This window comes from Capricornis sumatraensis, chromosome 20 (genome assembly GCF_032405125.1).
Source record: "Capricornis sumatraensis isolate serow.1 chromosome 20, serow.2, whole genome shotgun sequence".
NCBI lineage: Eukaryota > Metazoa > Chordata > Mammalia > Artiodactyla > Bovidae > Capricornis > Capricornis sumatraensis.
This window is the reverse complement of record NC_091088.1, coordinates 64,876,650-64,896,069: the sequence shown is the minus strand read 5'-3', so window position 1 is coordinate 64,896,069 and position 19,420 is coordinate 64,876,650. Positions and strand designations below refer to the sequence as shown.

At 42.7% G+C, this 19,420-nt stretch overlaps 1 pseudogene; it reads left to right on the top strand.

Moving 5' to 3' along the window:
• The first annotated feature begins 7,410 nt into the window (after window positions 1-7,410).
• LOC138096911 (zinc finger protein 665-like) lies at window positions 7,411-8,267 on the top strand (annotated as a pseudogene).
• The last annotated feature ends 11,153 nt before the right edge of the window (window positions 8,268-19,420 follow it).

Genomic DNA, 19,420 nt, shown 5'->3' with positions numbered 1-19,420 from the left:
CATGTTTGTTGGGGCCAGTGAACTGGATAAGTTGAGGTTACTGTATAGATAGGGAATTGCTGTATTGAATGACTATTGTGTAAGTAGAGACTATGTCATTTACTGATTTTTTAAATTTACAGATGGTGATCTTTCTGAATGTATTATCCAATGTAACTGGTATGAACTACTTGTTAATGTCATCAAATAGCCTATACATCAATATACTGATAGATTTATAACAGATATTTATAAAAGTGTATTTTGTTTTGGTTTTAAATCATATGAAGGAACTCCTTGGTGGTCCAGTGGCTAGAATTCAGCACTTTAACTGCTTGGGCATAGGTTCACTCCCTGGTCGTGGAATTAAAATCCCACAAGGGATGTGGTATGACAAAAAAAAAATTGTTTTAAATGAATCCTTTATTTCCTAATGCTGTGTTTGTTGTGCAATTGTAAACTGCCCTTTTGTTCTTTTTTTGTTCCGTCACTAAGTCATGTTTGAAACTTTGCAACCCCATGAACTACAGCACCCCAGGCTTCCCTGTGCTTCACTATTTCCATGAGTTTGCTCAAACTCATGTCCATTGAGTCATTGATGCTATCCAACCATCTCATCCTCTGTTGCCACCTTTTACTTCTGCCCTTGACCTTCCCCAGCATCAGTGTCTTTTCCAGTGAGTCAGCTCTTTGCATCAAGGAGTCTAAGTATTAGAACTTCAGCTTCAGCATCAGCCCTTCCAATGAATATTCAGGGTTGACTTCCTTCAGGGCTGACTGGTTTTATCTCCTTGCAGTCCAAGGGACTCCGAAGAGCCTTCTCCAGCACCACAGTTCGAAATCATCAATTCTTTGGCAGGCTGCCACCGGTGCACTAAGCATGGGCGGCTGCGACCGGCGCACTAAGCATGGGTGAGAGGAGCTACCTGATGTCCGAGGTCAGGGGCAGAAGCCGGGAGGACCCCATGCCTGAAGGGTGGCAGCCAAAAGGAGTTACCCCACATCTGAGGTCAGGGGCAGCGGCCGAGAGTGCTAGGCTGCGACAGCGCAGAAACAGCCGAGAGGAGCCACCGTGCGTTCGAGGCCAGGGGCAGCGGCCGAAAGGAGATACCCGGCCTCCGAGATCAAGGGCGGCCAGGAGGAGCCACCCCATGTCCAAGGTCGGGGCAGCGGCTGGGAGGAGCCACACCAAACCTGAGGCCAGGGGAGGCAGCTGGGAGGAGCAACCCCAAGTGCAAGGAGCAGTGGCTACGCGGGCGCCAGGAGGGCCTAGAGGAGCTGTCCCACGTTGAAGGTCAGGAAGGGCGGCAGTGAGGAGATACCCCTCATCCAAAGTAAGGAGCAGCGGCTGCGCTTTGCTGGAGCAGCCGTGAAGAGATAACCCATGCCCAAGGTAAGAGAAACCCAAGTAAGATGGTAGGTGTTGCAAGAGGGCATCAGAGGGCAGACACACTGAAACCATAGTCACAGAAAACTAGTCAATCTAATCACACTAGGACCACAGCCTTGTCTAACTCAATGAAACTAAGCCATGCCGGTGGGGCAACCCAAGATGGGCAGGTCATGGTGGAGAGGTCTGACAGAACGTGGTCCACTGGAGAAGGGAATGGCAAACCACTTCAGTATTCTTGCCTTGAGAACCTCATGAACAGTATGAAAAGGCAAAATGATAGGACACTGAAAGAGGAACTCCCCAGGTCAGTGGGTGCCCAACACACTACTGGAGATCAGTGGAGAAATAACTCCAGAAAGAATGAAGGGATGGAGCCAAAGCAAAAACAATACCCAGCTCTGGATGTGACTGGTGATAGATGCAAGGTCTGATGCTGTAAAGAGCAGTATTGCATAGGAACCTGGAATGTCAGATCCATGAATCAAGGCAAATTGGAAGTGGTCAAACCAGAGATGGCAAGAGTAAACGTCGACATGCTAGGAATCAGCGAACTAAAATGGACTGGAATGGGTGAATTTAACTCAGATGACCATTGTATCTACTACTGTGGGCAGGAATCCCTCAGAATAAATGGAGTAACCATCATGGTCAACAGAAGAGTCCGAAATGCAGTACTTGGATGCGATCTCAAAAACGACAGAATGATTTCTGTTCATTTCCAAGGCAAACCATTCAATATCATGGTAATCCAAGTCTGTGCCGCAACCAGTAATGCTGAAGAAGCTGAAGTTAAACGGTTCTATGAAGACCTACCAGACCTTTTAGAACTAACACCCAAAAAGATGTCCTTTTCATTATAGGGGACTGGAGTGCAAAAGTAGGAAGTCAAGAAACACCTGGAGTAACAGGCAAATTTGGCCTAGGAGTGTGGAATGAAGCAGGGCAAAGACTAATAGAGTTTTGCCAAGACAATGCACTGGTCATAGCAAGCACCCTCTTCCAACAACACAAAAGAAGACTCTAGACATGGACATCACCAAATGGTCAACACAGAAATCAGATTGATTATATTCTTTGCAGCCAAAGATGGACAAGCTCTGTACAGTCAACAAAAACAAGACCAGGAGCTGACTGTGGCTCAGATCATGAACTCCTCATTACCAAATTCAGACTTATATTGAAGAAAGTAGGAAAACCACTAGAAAATTCAGGTATGACCTAAATCAAATCCCTTATGATTATACAGTGGAAGTGAGAAATAGATTTCAGAGCCTAGATCTGATAGATAGAGTGCCTGATGAACTATGGAATGAGGTTCGTGACATTGTACAGGAGACAGGGATCAAGACCATCCCCATGGAAAAAAAAATGCAAAAAAGCAAAATGGCTGTCTGGGGAGGCCTTACAAATAGGTGTGAAAAGGAGAGAGGTGAAAAACAAAGGAGAAAAGGAAAGATATAAGCATCTGAATGCAGAGTTCCAGAGAATAGTAAGAAGAGATAAGAAAGCCTTCTTCAGAGATCAATGCAAAGAAATAGAGGACAAGAACAGAATGGGAAAGACCTAAGAGATCTCTTCAAGAAAATTAGAGATACCAAGGGAACATTTCATGCAAAGATGGGCTTGATAAAGGACAGAAATGGTATGGACTTAACAGAAGCAGAAGATATTAAGAAGAGGTGGCAAGAATACACAGAAGAACTGTACAAAAAAGATCTTCACGACCCAGATAATCACGATGGCGTGATCACTCATCTAAAGCCAGACATCCTGGAAAGTGAAATCAAGTGGGCGTTAGAATGCATCACTACAAACAAAGCTAGTGGAGGTGATGGCATTCCAGTTGAGCTATTTCAAATCCTGACAGATGATGCTGTGAAAGTGCTGCACTCAATATGCCAGCAAATTTGGAAAACTCAGCAGTGGCCACAGGACTGGAAAAGGTCAGTTTTCATTCCAATCCCAAAGAAAGGCAATGCCAAAGAATGCTCAAACTACTGCACAATTGCACTCATCTCACATGCTAGTAAATTAATGCTCAAAATTCTCCAAGTCAGGCTTCAGCAATACATGAACTGTGAACTCCCTGATGTTCAAGCTGGTTTTAGAAAAGGCAGAGGAACCAGAGATCAAATTGCCAACATCCGCTGGGTCATGGAAAAAGCACGAGAGTTCCAGAAAAACATGTATTTCTGCTTTATTGACTATGCCAAAGCCTTTGACTGTGTGGATCACAATCAACTGTGGAAAATTCTGAAAGTGATTGGAATACCAGATCACCTGACCTGCCTCTTAAGAAATCTGTATACAGGTCAGGAAGCAACAGTTAGAACTGGGCATGGAACAACAAACTGGTTCCAAATAGGAAAAGGAGTACATCAAGGCTGTATATTGTCACCTGCTTATTTAACTTCTATGCAGAGTACATCATGAGAAATGCTGGACTGGAAGAAACACAAGCTGGAATCAAGATTGCCAGGAGAAATATCAATAACCTCAGATATGCAGTTGATACCACCCTTATGGCAAAAAGTGAAGAGGAACTATAAAGCCTCTTGATGAAAGTGAAAGTGGAGAGTGAAAAAGTTGGCTTAAAGCTCAACATTCAGAAAACGAAGATTATGGCATCCGGTCCCATCACTTCATGGGAAATAGATGGGGAAACAGTGGAAACAGTGTCAGACTTTATTTTTGGGGGCTCCACAATCACTGCAGATGGTGACTGCAGCCATGAAATTAAAAGACGCTTACTCCTTGGAAGAAAAGTTATGAGCAACCTAGATAGCATATTCAAAAGCAGAGACATTGCCGAGTAAGGTCCGTCTAGTCAAGGCTATGGTTTTTGCTGTGGTCATGTATGGATGTGAGATTTGGACTGTGAAGAAGGCTGAGCGCCGAAGAATGGATGCTTTTGAACTATGGTGTTGGAGAAGACTCTTGAGAGTCCCTTGGACTGCAAGGAGATCCAACCAGTCCATTCTGAAGGAGATCAGCCCTGGGATTTCTTTGGAAGGAAAGATGCTAAAGCTGAAACTCCAGTACTTTGGCCACCTTATGCGAAGAGTTAACTCAGTGGAATAGAGTCTGATGCTGGGAGGGATTGAGGGCAGGAGGAGAAGAGGACGACAGAGGATGAGATGACTGGTTGGCATCACTGACTGGATGGACGTGAGTCTGGGTGAACTCTGGGAGTTGGTGTTGGACAGAGAGGCCTGGTGTGCTGTGATTTATGCGGTTGCAAAGAGTCGGACACGACTCGAACTGAACTGAACTGAAAGAGTCGGACACGACTGAGCGACTGAACTGAACTGAACAGAACAGCCTTCTTTATAGTTCAAGTCTCACATCCATACATGAAGACTGGAAAAACCATAGCTTTGACTCTTGGACATTTTTTGGCAAAAGTGATGTCTCTGATTTTTAATATGCTCTCTAGGTATGCCATAGGTTTTTTTCCAAGGAGTAAGCATCTTTTTAATTTCATAGCTGCAGTCACCATCCATGTTTTCAAGCCCAAGAACATAAAATCTGGCACTGTTTCCTTTTTTGCCCCCCATCTATTTGCCGTCAAGTGATAGGACAAGATGCCATGGTCTTAGTGTTTTGAATGGTGTGTTTGAAGCCAGCTTTTTTACTGTTTTCTTTCACCCCATCAAGAGGCTGTTTAATTCCTCTTTGCTCTCTGCCATTAAAGTGGAATCATGTGCATATGTGAGATTGTTGATACTTCTCCTGGCAATCTTGATTCCAGCTTGTGTTTAATCCAACCCAGCATTTTGCATGATGTACTCTGCATATAAGTTAAATAAGCAGGCTGACAATATACAGCCTTGACATACTGCTTTCTCAGTTTTGAACCAGTTAGTTGTTCCATATCTGGTTCTAACTTTTGCTTCTTGTCCTACATACAGGTTTCTCAGGAGACAGGTAAGTTGGGTATTCCCATCTCTTTCAGAAACTGCTCTTTAGTTTTTACATTATTCATTATTTAGTTTCTTTTGGAATATTTACCATTACAATATATTGTCTAGTCTTTGTATGCATACTCAGTCTTTCAGAGGTATCGGACTCTTTGTGGCCCCCATGGACTGTAGCCTGCCAGGCTTCTCTGTCCATGGAATTTCTTGCAGGCAAGAATGCTGGAGTGGGTTGCCATTTCTGTCTCCAGAGGTTCATCCAGATCCAGGGATTGAACTCTAGTCTTTTGCATCTCCTGTAGTGGCAGGTGGATTATTTACCACGGAGAAACCTGCCAAGCCCTGTCTGTTCTTTAGCATGTAATTATGTATAAGTATGTGTATATTGTGTATAATGTATTTTTTTTCCTCCTCAATTATGAGACAATAGTATGTTTACTACCAATTAAAGCCAAGTAGGGGCTTCCCTGGTAGCTCAGAGGTTAAAGCGTCTGCCTGCAATGTGGGAGACCCAGGTTCAATCCCTGGGTTGGGAAGATCCCCTGGAGAAGGAAATGGCAACCCACTCCAGTATTCTTGCCTGGAGAATCCTGGTGGGCTACAGTCCATGGGGTCACAAAGATTTGGACAGGACTGAGTGACTTCAAAAACAAAAAAGACCCAAGTAGAGTGTGCTTTGGGGTCATGGTGTGATAATACCCTTTTCTTCGAGAGCTGACATAGGTTTCAACTACATGAATGTTTTTGTCATTGTGTGTTTGAAACTAGCCTACTGTAAACTAATTTGAATTACAGGTGATCACTTTAAAATTTTTTAAAATTTTATTTATTTATTTGGCTGTGCTGGGTCTTTGTTGCTGCATGAGGTTTTCTCTATTTGTGTAGAGCAGGTGCTACTCTATAGTTGTGGTGTGTGAGCCTCTCATTGCCTTGTCTTCTCTTATTTTGGAACACAGGCTCTAGGTTGTGATGGCTTGTGTAGTTGTAGCATATGGGCTCAATAGTTGTGGCTCCCAGGCTCCCAAGCATAGGCTTAATAGTTGTAGCTCATGGGCTTAGTTGCTCCACAGCATATGGGATCTTCCCAGGTCAGGGACTGAGTCCATGTTTCCTGCATTGGCAGGTGGATTCTTTCCCTCTGAGCTACCAGGGAAGCCCAATTACTCTTTCTTTATTAAACACTATTCCTTTAGTGTTTCTTTTATTTTGAAAATCATCACTGGGAAGATTCATAATTCTGTTCAGGATGGGTATTACTTTAGGTGTAAGATCATGTGTTCAACATGAAAGAATTTATTTATGAATTATAATTAATAGGATACTTATGGTTCTTTATATCTTGTAGATATGTCTCATACACATATAAGCCAGAAATTAGCGACAAAAGTAAACAGTGATAAAGAAGTATTTCACACAGTGATGTTGGGAAGACCTGAAAGCCATGAAATCACAGATTTTTCCCTCAGAGAGATCCAGGAAAATTTGCATGAATTTGAGTGTCAGGGGAGAGATGATGAAAAAAATTACAAAGGAATGTTTATTACCCAGAACAAAAATCTCACTAATGAAAGTGATCGGCACAGTAGAATTGCAGTGGGAAATAAGCATGTTGAAAACAGGCATGGATCAAGCTTTCAAGATGAACTGCAGATACTTCAACCTGAAGGGAAAACATTTGAATGTATTCAAGTTGTGAGGAGTATCAACAGTAGCACCTCAGATTTGCCACTTCAGAGAACTCTTAGTTTCTGCACCAGCATTTCGGATATATGTGAGAGTGCTGTTATGCACCCTTCAGTACTGGCACAAGACCAGGAAGCACACAGAGGAAAACCTTACAAATGTGCTGAGTGTGCCATGACCTTTGTTCAGGACTCGGAACTCACTGGACATCAAAGGATCCATAGAGAGAAACCATATAAATGTGATATATGTGGAAAGGCCTTTAGTCAAAATGCAAGACCTATGGTTCATCAGAGAATTCATACTGAAGAGAAACCCTATAAATAGGGTGAATATAGCAAAGCTCTCAGTGCACATTCAGCCTTTACTGACCATCAAGCAGTTCATACAGGAGAGAAACCATATAAATGTAATTTATGTGGCAAAGCCTTCGGTCACATGTCTTATTTTACAGTTCACTGGAGAATTTTATGTAATGAGTGTGGCAAAGCTTTTAGTGCAGATTCAGACTTAACTAGACATCAAGCAGTTCATACAGGAGAGAAACCATATAAATGTGACCTATGTGGAAAAGCCTTTAGTCAAAATGCAACACTTACAGTTCATAGGAGAATTCATACTGGAGAGAAACCATATCAATGTGCTGAGTGTGGAAAAGCTTTTAGTGCATTCAGACTTAAGTAAACATCAAGCACTTCATACAGGAGAGAAACCATATAAATGTAATTTATGTGGCAAAGCCTTCAGTCTCAGGTCTTATTTTACACTCCATTAGAGAATTCACACTGGAGAGAAACCATATCAGTGTGATGTGTGTAGCCAGTGCTTTAGTCGAAATTCATAGCTTAGGCATCATCAGAGAATTCATACTGGAGAGAAACCTTACAAATGTAATGAGTGTGGCAAAGCATTCAGTCAGAGTTCAGGCCTTAAAGCTCATCAGAGAATTCATACTTTAGAGAAACCATATAAATGTGATGAGTGTGGCAAAACTTTTAGTGCACATTTTAACTAAACATCAAGCAGTTCACACAGGAGAGAATCCATATACATGTAATTTATGTGGCAAAGCTTTCAGGTACAGGGCTTCCTTTGCAGTTCATCACAGAACTCATACTGGAGAGAAACCATACAAATGTGATGAGTGTGGCAAAGCTTATAGTGCACGTTCAACCTTTATTTACCATCAAGCAATACGTATGGGAGAGAAACCATATAAACGTAATTTGTGTGGCACAGCCTTCAGATACAGGACCGACTTTTCAGTTCATCAAATAATTCATAATGGAGAGTAACCTTACAAATGTCCTGAGTGTGGCAAAGTCTTTAGTAAGAGTCTAGTCCTTACAGTCAATCAGAGAGTTCATACAAAAGAGAAACCATGTAAATATGATATGTGTGCCTTACTCAAATTGCACACCTTGGAATTAATTGGAGAATTCATACTGGAGAAAAATCTCACAAATGTAATGAGTGGCAAAGCCCTTAGTGCATGTTCAGCCTTAACTGACCATTAGGCAGTTCATGCAGGAGAGAAACTAGACATGTAATTTATGTGCAAAGCCTTCAGTCACAGGAATCACTTTTCAGGTCTTCTGAGAATCCATACTACAGTGAAAACTTACAAATGTAATGCATGCAGTAAAGCATATCATCTGTTTGACCCTCAGAAAAGTCACACTGGAGGAAAACCACACAAATATATGTGGCAAAACTTTGATTCTATGTTCAGACTTAAGTAACCATCAGGTAATTGATTCTGAATTGAGATCTTACCCACATCATGAATGTGGCAGGTGTTTGTTTTGGAAGGCATTCATTTCTTACAAAGCAAGAGAAAATTCATGCTGGAGAGAAGCCATACATTTAGAGTGCAATCAATCTTAAGTGACCATAAGGTAATTCTTATGGAGGGAATCATATAAATGTAATGTGTGGCTGGGTCTTCAGTAACAGGTCTCATCATTCACATCATCAGAGAATTCATAATGCAGAGACACCTTAGAAATGGAAGATGGGGAACATACTGGAACAGTACTTTACAGATGCATTGGGGGTGGAAAAAGTTTCACCTTGAGTTGGATGCATTTGACAACAAAAGTCCATATTGAAGAGGAGTCATGGAAATGTGTGGGCAAGAGCTTTCTCCAGGCTCCAACTGCACTAGACCTCAAATTACACGTCTTTCAGAGAAAGTACACAGATATAATGTGCATGCTAAAACGTCAACCTGAAGTTCAAATCTGTGAAACATGAAAGAATTTATATTGGAAAGCAAGCTTGTAGTTTTTTTCATCAGATATTCACACTTTGGGCATAATTAGGTAATTTATGCAGATCAGAAACTGAACAGATAAACTGAATGTGAAAACAGTTCTAAGAAAACCAGTATGTCTTCAAGATTCACCAAGAAATTCATATTGGGGAGACTCCTTATAGATGTAATGAATTTGCTAAGTTTTTAGACCAGTTCTTAGTTCTCCAACATTAACCTCCAATACTATTGCAGAATAATTATATTAAATGTGTTGAAACTTATGGCATGTGGTGTATATTAAATATGTTGAAACTGAAGGACATGTAGGAAGATAGCCCAGTATCTTCAGTGTGTAAAGTATTTAATTAGTGGAGTTTTCTTGAGAAGGCCATATTATTATTGAGAGGGTAACAGGCAGGAAGGCCAGGGGTCTGCAAACGGAGGAAATAGGCTGCAAGTGTCAGACACGTTTATCTCTTTTAAGCAGCAGGAGGAAACAAGCAATATTTTTTTCCTTTTCTATACAAATTAAAAGCTTTCTCTTAAAATACTGTGTTGCTATAATGACACCTGGTTTCACCTGAAGTTAACTATTCTCAAACCTTGAGTTAACCAATGCATTTTTCTTATGGAAATGTTTGTCTTAAGCTATGTTAATGTACTGTGCATTTACCCTAGACTTTGTCTTCAAGTCAGTTCTGCCTAATGGCTCAGAACTTACTTGACAAACCAGTAAGTTTTACTCAGATATTGTTCCCCTAATCTATGTAAACAAAACTATCTGTATGGTAATCTGCCCTTCTACAAGATTCAAGTCGATCCTTTTATGGCCCTGGATGAATCATCTGGTGCCAAGATTATCCCAAAATACATCTTATGGATGAGGGGCCTGGTGCCATTCTGAGTTTTGAGACATTCCTTTCTTTCATTAACAGACTGCTAGTGACTATATAACATCCAGCTGAAGAGTAGCAGGGGGGCACTCTATCTGCCACCTTCTGATGCCTATGTCAGAAGCTTTCTCTAGCTCCTTGATACTTTAATAAAACTTTATTACACAAAAGCTCTGAGCGATCAAGCCTTGTTTCTGGTCCCGGATTGAATTCTTCTCCAGAGGCCAAGAATCCCGGCATCTTTTCGTGGTTCAGCAACAACCTTTCACTATGGCTTTTCTGCAGTAGTTTGAAAACCTTCTGTAGCTTTCTTACAGGGCCTTTCATGATGGTCTCTACAGAGGAATTAGTAAGATGTAGAGGCTAACCTGATTAAGTGTGGTTCATTCATATCCATCTTTCCTGAGAAAACATGGACACTGAATTATTCAATTCACTGGTGTGTGAATTGGCATCAGGTAAGGGCAGAGAATAATGTAAAACTGTGCCATAACTTACCATGCTTGTTATGTTCAGGGCACCCTTCCATACACAGACCACAGCATGTTATAGGACTGGGTGCTATACTGTCTGACCATCGAGAGAGCAGTTATCTGAAGTGGAAATTTAATCAAAAGAAATCGAATACTATATATATGTGTATGATTGACATTTAACTGCTGCCATTACCATTTGCTACTGTTTTATTCAGAATGTATCATGGATGTCCTCTTTTGATTCATAAAATGTAATCACTTTCTCCACAACCCTGGATGAATCATGTTCTTCCCACCAACAGGGTTTTATTGGACCTCAGTATTTTGTAACAGATGGTAACAATGCATTGTTAGGCTCTTGGGGGTGAAACAATCTGAGAATTGCTTTCCACAATAGAACCAAAGATCACGCAATTTCGGAATTAAATATTCATAATTTGCACTTGAGTTACTCTGCTTCAGAACATTCAGACAGCTGTAATTAAAATACCATAGCAGTGCATTTTCAGACTCAAAATATATTTAAATAGAAAAAAATTGTGGCGCTCCCCAGCAGTCCAGTGGTTCATATTCCACACTTCACTGCAGAAGGCACAGGTTTGATTCATGGTCAGGGAAGTAAGATTCTGTAAAATGCCAGGCAGCCCTCCGCCCCCCAAAAAAGTACAAAAATTTGAACTTAGAAATTTTAAAGATCTAATTGAAGTTGAATGATTCAGGCAGCACCCTATCTAGTTCGTTCAGAGGTGCTCAAAGGAACTGTACAACATGGAAGGCTTCTGTAGGTAGAAACTAGATAGGACAAGAAAATTATTCGCAAACACATGGCTTCAGGTCTGGTCTCCTATCCAGGGGTGTAGGCAGGAGGAGGGTGTAGCCAGAGTCTTGCCCTGCAGATTACTGCACTAGTGTCCTGGAAATTCCAGTCAGTGACTCCTGGTCATGTTTTTAATCAGGCAGACACTGCAGTGAAGTCTTGGTTTGCCCTCCTGGAGGCAGTGGCTCCACCTTGGGCCTGTCTCTTCTTTTTAACACAGCCTGAACCTTGCCATGCATCAGTGAGTGTGCCCTGTATGAATAGGTGTCTTCATGTTCTTTCTGTATTGCTTGACATGAAGAGAAAATAAGCATATAGTTGTTTAGTCATGAAGTCGTGTCTAACCCTGTGACCCATAGACTGTAGAGCGCCAGTCTCCTCTGTGGAATTTCCCAGGCAAGAATACTAGAGTGGGTTGCCATTTCCTCCTCCAGAGGATCTTCTTGACCCAGGGATCAAACCTTTGTCTCCTTCATTGACAGGCAGACTCTTTACTGCTGAGCCAGCTGGGAAGCCCCAAATAACAAGGTGAGTCTTTAAATTTTAATGATAGATATTCCAATTCTAGCATCAAGGCAGGAAAATGAAAAATACTCATTTTTGAAATGTCATTTGTACCACTCTACCTGAAAGTGAGAGATAAACGCTTGTAGTTGGGAAATTATTTTAAATTTTTATTATGTAAACTTTTTAGGTTTGTTTTGAAAGGCATGAAACGGTTTTTTTCATACAATCTTTAATTTTTTTCTTTTTTATTTCCACATATAAATTTTCAGTAAAGTTCACTCTAATGTAATGACTTCCTTCACTCTTATGATAACTTCACAAACATAGCCATGTGTATTCTTAATTTCTCAGCCACTGTGCAGCAAGGCCAGGCCATGAGACCAGTTTTGCCAAATACAGTGTGAGTGCAAGTGATGTGTTACTCATCTGAATGATGTTATAAATAAATCACCCAGGAAACTCCCTGATGAACCAGTGGTTTGATTTCTGTGCTTTCGCTGCCTGGAGGGCCTGAATTCAGGCTCTGGTCAGGGAACTAACATTCTTCAAGCTGCATGGCATGTCAAAAAAAAAAAAAAAATCACTAAGACCCTTTGTCACTCCCCAACTGGATTAATTGACCCAAATGTGACCTAACTATTGCTCCAAGCAATTACTGATGCAATATCAGTAGTTTTCTGCCAGCCTGTAAATTGTTTTTTTAACTTATGGTCTGTTTAATGTGGGGATGATTCATTTGTTTACTTTTGGCTGTGCTGGGTCTTATTTGTTGGGCTCAGGGCTGCTCTCTAGTGGTGCTCAGGCCTCTCATTGTGGTGACTTTCCTTGTTGCAGAGCGCGGATCTAGGTCATGTGGGCTCAGTAGTTGTGATGCTTGGACTTAGCTGCCCTGTGATATATGATGTCTTCCTGGACCAGGGAGCTAACCCATGTCCCCTGGCAGGTGGATTCCTAACCACTGGACCCACAGTGAAGTCTCTCATCTAATGTTTGTATAAGAACCTGTGAGATCTATTGAGGGGAAGCTGAAACGACAAATTCTCCCAGACTGAATATTTTGTTCGTTTGTTTCATTGGTGGTTTTAAATTATGGGGGTTCTTAAGGTTAACCATTATATGTTTTTGCATTCACCGTTTAATTTGATGTTTTCAGAGATACAAATAAAGCTATTTATAAGAAAGCTTTTTCTGTGTGTGTGTGTGTGTGTGTGTGTGTGTGTGTGTGTGTGCACGCGCGTGCGCTAGGTCACTTCAGTCCTGTCTGACTCTTTGCCACCCTAAGGACTGTAGCCTCCCAGGCTCCTCTGCCCTTTTGTTTCCTGCACTGGCAGGCAGACTCTTTACTACTAGTGCCTCCTGGGAAGCCAAAAGCTGTTGCTAATGAGCTCTAAAAATGTCGCAGTTTAAAAGTTTCTCTTATTTAAAGGATCCACCATCTGGCTATTGAGTAGTAATAGCCCAACAGCCCCTCAAGGCGATAAGACACAAGACACGTCACCACAAGAGGGTGCAAAGAATGCAGCCTTCAAAATAGTCTTAAGAAAGTGAAAGCCCTTGTACACCCAGACAAAAGGAAGGTTAAAATAATGGCAGGGACCATTAATGGCTGGGACCCCTTATGACAAATTCCCCGAGAGCTGGTCCAGTCTATTCGACTGGCTGCCAAATATAACCCTGTGTGTACCTTCCAGACCAAGTTCTCCAAACAGAACAAAATGCCTAAAAAGATTGGGTAGAACATTGATATCACAAAGGTACAAGGAGAGAAATGCAGGTTCCTCTTAGAAGGGCTTAATCCTTTAGGGTCAGAATTCTGAAAAGATGTTTTACAAAACTGGCTTTCTCTACCCAGTTTTGGAATGTCAAAAAGAGCTCCCATGTTGGCCAGACATAATTTAAAGCAGCTCCCATTTTAAAAGCAGTTTCTCTAGTACCCAGTTAAGTACCCCCAAGTATAAATTCCATACCTACATAAAGCTGGCTCAGGTTTGCTTAGAGGTGGGAGTCCTGATGCTTCTTCTCTTGGTCGGTCCAGATCACCTCAGTGTTGGTTTTTCTGCTGTGCTGGATCTTGCCTTGCATGGGCTTTCTCTAGTTTCAGCAAATGGGGGTTACTCTGTAGTTGCTGTGTGCAGGCTTCTCGTAGCTATGGCAGTGAGCCTACCGTAGCCCACTAGGCACTAGGAGAAAAAAATGAAAGTCACTCAGTCTTGTCCAACTCTTTGTGACCCCATGGACTGTAGCCCTCAGAGGAGCCTGGTGGGGTCACAAAGAGTTGGACACGACTGAGTGACACTCACTTTTTCTCCTAGTTCTCAGATCTCCAAGTTATTGGTTGATCACCCTGAATTTTACTTGGCAGTGTATTAACGGACTTAGTTCAAACACACTGAGTGGGGCTCTCAAACTTATCTGGACTTGCTGAGGAGGTGGATGGCCCCATGAGGTGCTTACTGATGTACCAAGGTCAGTATCTCCAAAGCACAAACTGGTGCCTGTTTTTCTGCACTGTTGGTAGGTCACTGTAGTCTCTAACAAGCTTGATCTTTGAAGAACTGGGATGTCAAGACACTTTTCTGCTGGGGTCCAGCCCCAGCAGGATCTAGGGGTACCCTCAGGAGAGACGGTGTCGGGGAGAGAGAGAGAGAATATTGCAGTTAAGAAAGCAGAGGAGAGGAAGAGGTTGATATTCCTTGGTTTACATAGAAAGCCAGTAAAGCCCCTGCATAGGACTTGCTCTGCTCACGAAGGCCTCAGGCGCCCTCTCGATGGGGTGAAGGTGCAGAGCAACTTCTCGAGAGGGTCTTAGAAGCCCGAGCAAGAAAATGAACTCAGAGAGCCTCTGCACTCCAGGGGATCAACCTGAAAACGAAAAGAGAGAGAGAAGGAAAGAATGACACGAGGAGACCAAGCTTTGGTGAGCAAGGCCCGCAAGTTGTACATAGAGAATAATGGAAGATGCAGAGTCATGCAGGGTCAGCAGTCCTGACCCTTATCGAGACCAGGCTTTCTTTCTGCATACCTTTCCATATACAAAGGTCTTAGGTGATTTATATCATCTTCTGGCCAGGAGGCCTGATAACATTTTATGACTCTTTCTTCTGATAAGGGTTAGTCAACCAAAAAACTTATTTTCTCTAAAAGTGTTTTTTCTCTAAACTCTTGTGCCACTGTCAGAAAGTACTAAATAAAGTTACATTCTTCATAGATCAAGGGTACGTTGGGTTATAACAAACAAAATCTATTAACTCTAGGTCTGATGTTATTAATGCCAAGGCTACTACTAATTTTTTCTATATATCAACTATATTAATCAATGCACTCCCAGATACACAATCAATAAAAGATATGAAAACTCGGCAGCAGGCATTGGCTCAACAATGAAGCCCTCCACCAGTACTATTCTAATGATTTTTAACTCTTTTAAAGACTCTATAGAATGTTTTAAGCTTCCCATGCCTCTTGTGGTTGGGAGGCTATGAACAATCACATGTGTAGTTGTAAAAGTCCGGATAAACCTGTCAGGCAAGTTAGAGAGCCATCAGAGGGGTTGGAATTGAAACATTCCTATTATGCCCAGGAGACTTATTAACTACAGCCCTAAGTTGATTTTCTCCAGAGAAAGGTGGTCAGGGATAGCCCCCTGTTAATGTCAGAAGAGTTTGGTGAATGGCATAAAATAGTAAGACAGACAAATTCTGGTTTTGGGGTAGATGCTTGAGCAGATCCAGGGGGTCCCTCGAGTCCTGATCCGCCTTGCCCATCAGGTTTCTTCCACATGACCTTGTCATGGGTGGGATCTCCCATGCTGGCTCCTGGCACTTTTCTCCTTACAGGTGTTAGTAGGAAGCAGCCAGTTGTAAGAGTTGTGTGTTTCACATTCTAGCTTGTCATCCCTACACAAATCCAGTTGTTTACTTAAACTGCTTAAATTCTAATTGCAGAAATATCTGGGTTTCGAGGTCCAGCCACCACCCTACATTAACCCCCAGCCCCGCCACCACACCAGGTATCAGTTCCCAGACATCTGAATCCCTTCAGCCTCATCAGCAGGACTCCTGTTAAAAATAAACCTTACTTTAGAGCGTAATGATCCCACAGAAATTTAAGTTTTTACTTTAAAACTGTTCTGTGACAGTTACCTAAACTAGGGAGGAATCAATGGTGCAACATAAGACACAAGGACCCTAAAGTATTTCTAAGCAGGTCAGGAAGCAACAGTTAGAACTGGAAATGGAACAACAGACTGGATCCAAATAGGAAAAGGAGTACGTCAAGGCTGTATCTTGTCACCCTGCTTATTTAACTTCTAAGCAGAGTACATCATGAGAAATGCTGGACTGGAAGAAGCACAAGCTGGAATCAAGACTTCCGGGAGAAATATCAATAACCTCGATATGCAGATGACACCACCCTTATGGCAGAAAGTGAAGAGGAGCTAAAAAGCCTCTTGATGAAAGTGAAAGAGGAGAGTGAAAAAGTTGGCTTAAACTCTACATTCAGAAAACTAAGATCATGGCATCCGGTCCCATCACTGCATAGGGAATAGATGGGGAAACAGTGGAAACAGTATCAGACTTTATTTTGGGGGGCTCCAAAATCACTGCAGATGGTGATTGCAGCCATGAAATTAAAAGATGCTTACTCCTTGGAAGAAAAGTTATGACCAACCTAGATAGTATATTCAAAAGCAGAGACATTACTTTGCCGACTGAGGTCTGTCTACTCAAGGCTATGGTTTTTCCTGTGGTCATGTATGGATGTGACAGTTGGACTATGAAGAAGGCTGAGTGCTGAAGAATTGATGTGTTTGAACTGTGGTGTTGGAGAAGACTCTTGAGGGTCCCTTGGACTGCAAGAAGATCCAACCAGTCCATTCTGAAGGAGATCAACCCTGGGATTTCTTTGGAAGGAAAGATGCTAAAGCTGAAGCTCCAGTACTTTGGCCACCTCATGCAAAGAGTTGACTCATTGGAAAAGACTCTGATGCTGGGAGGGATTGGGGGCAGGAGGAGAAGGGGACGACAGAGGATGAGATGGCTGTCTGGCATCACGGACTCGATGGATGTGAGTCTGAGTGAACTCCGGGAGATGTTGATAAACAGGGAGGCCTGGCGTGCTGCGATTCATGGGGTCGCAAAGAGTTGGACACAACTGAGCGACTGAACTGAACTGAACTGAACCTAGATAGCATATTCAAAAGCAGAGACATTACTTTGCCAACAAAGGTCCGTCTAGTCAAGGCTATGATTTTTCCAGTAGTCATGTATGGATGTGAGAGTTGGACTGTGAAGAAAGCTGAGTGCTGAAGAATTGATGAGTTTGAACTGTGGTGTTGGAGAAGACTCTTGAGGGTCCCTTGGACTGCAAGGAGATCCAACCAGTCCATTCTAAAGGAGATCAGTCCTGGGTGTTCTTTGGAAGGAATGATGCTAAAGCTGAAACTCCAGTACTTTGGCCACCTCATGCGAAGAGTTGACTCATTGGAAAAGACTCTGATGCTGGGAGGGATTGGGGGCAGGAGGTCAGGGGGACGACAGAGGATAAGATGGCTGAATGGCATCACTGACTCGATGGACGCGAGTCTGAGTGAACTCCGGGAGCTGGTGATGGACAGGGAGGTGTGGCGTGCTGGAATTCATGGGGTCGCAGAGTCGGACACGACTGAGCGACTGAACTGAACTGAACTGAAACCCAGAGAAGCTATCTTTTGGAACCAAAGGAAAAACGTGCACCCGCTCGGCCCCGCCCCTCTCAGCAGGAACCTTCTCAGTGGCCTCTGCTCAGGCCCAGCCCCCAGCTCCTCTTCCATCTTTACCCATGTCCGCGAGTTTCCAGCAAGTCCCAAAACCGTGACTGAGGATCTGAGGTCACACTCGGGAACATGAGGTAACTTTTCTTTCCCTAAACTGCACCTTGGTGTCCCCTCTCCTCCATTTAGGAGGTCTTCGGACCGTCAAATTACCCTCACCTGCTCCTACACATCGAGTAGTTTCACTTTTGGCCCTCAGAGGCCGGATTCATGTATGGATGTGAGTATGGATGTGAGAGTTGTGCTACAAAGAAAGCTGAGCACCGAAGAACTGATGCTTTTAAACTGTGGTGTTGGAGAAGACTCTTGAGAGTCCCTTGGACTGCAAGGAGATCCAACCAGTTCATCCTAAAGGAAATCAGTCCTGAATATTCATTGGAAGGACTGATGCTGAAGCTGAAACTCCCAATACTTCGGCCACCTGATGCGAAGAACTGACTCATTGGAAAAGACCGTGATGCTGGGAAACATTGAAGGCAAGAGAAGGGAATGACAGTTGATGAGATGGTTGGATGGCATCACTGACTCAATGGACATGAGTTTGAGTAAACTCTGGAAGTTGGTGATGGACAGGGAGGCCTGGATTGCTGCAGTCCATGGGGTCGCAAAGAGTGCCTGTAATCAGGCACACGTCTTGGGGGAAGTGTACCGCTCTTCTTGATGAACAGATGCCTTTCTTAATGGTTTTTGTGCTTTTCTAAATACGGGAAGATACAAGAATCCAGGCTTAAAATTTTTCTCCTCTGGAAGTAGTTGATCTGAAGGCTTGTTCTGTCTGGGACCACCCCAAGCAGAGGGTGCCTCATACTGATACTCCTAGGAATTCCTGTCATGGCAGCAGTAGGTCAGTGACTGACAGGTGTCTAATGACTTGATTCTTGTAGAACTTGGTGGAGGGCAGCATTGCCGGTTTTCCCATCTCTTCCCTCTTGACCTTCATTTCAGCCAGTGTTTGGGAGGCATTTTGTCACCAGTTTCTTCCACGGTACTCAGTTCAGTTCAGTTCAGTTCAGTTGATCAGTCGTGTCTGACTCTTTGTGACCCCATGAACCACAGCATGCCAGGCCTCCCTGTCCATCACCAACTCCTGGAGTTCACCCAAACCCATGTCCATCGAGTGGGTGATGCCATCCAACCATCTCATCCTCTGTCATCCCCTTCTTCTGCCCTCAATCTTTCCCAGTATCTGGGTTTTTTCAAATGAGTCAGCTCTTCACATCAGGTGGCCAAAGTATTGGAGTTTCAGCTTCAACATCAGTCCTTCCAATGAACACACAGGACTGATTTCCTTTAGGATGGACTGGCTGGATCTCCTTGCTGTCCAAGGGACTCTCGAGAGTCTTCTTCAGCACCACAGTCCAAAAACATGAGTTCTTCTATGTTCAGCCTTCTTTATGGACCAGCATTCAAAACGCAAAACTTTGATTCTAATTTTTATGTCATAGGCTCTTCGGATAAAACATTCAGTTGCTTAAGCACTGCATAAGAACATGATAAAATTTTTATTTTCTAGTGTTCCCCTTACATAATTGTTGAAATGGAGATGATCTGTAATGTATACATAATATTTAAGTTGTGAATAATGTTGATAATGCCATTTATCATGTTTTAAAAATAGTCCACAAAAATGTCTTCTTACCTATTTACACCTCTCATACAGAGGGTTACCATATGCAGCTGTTTTTG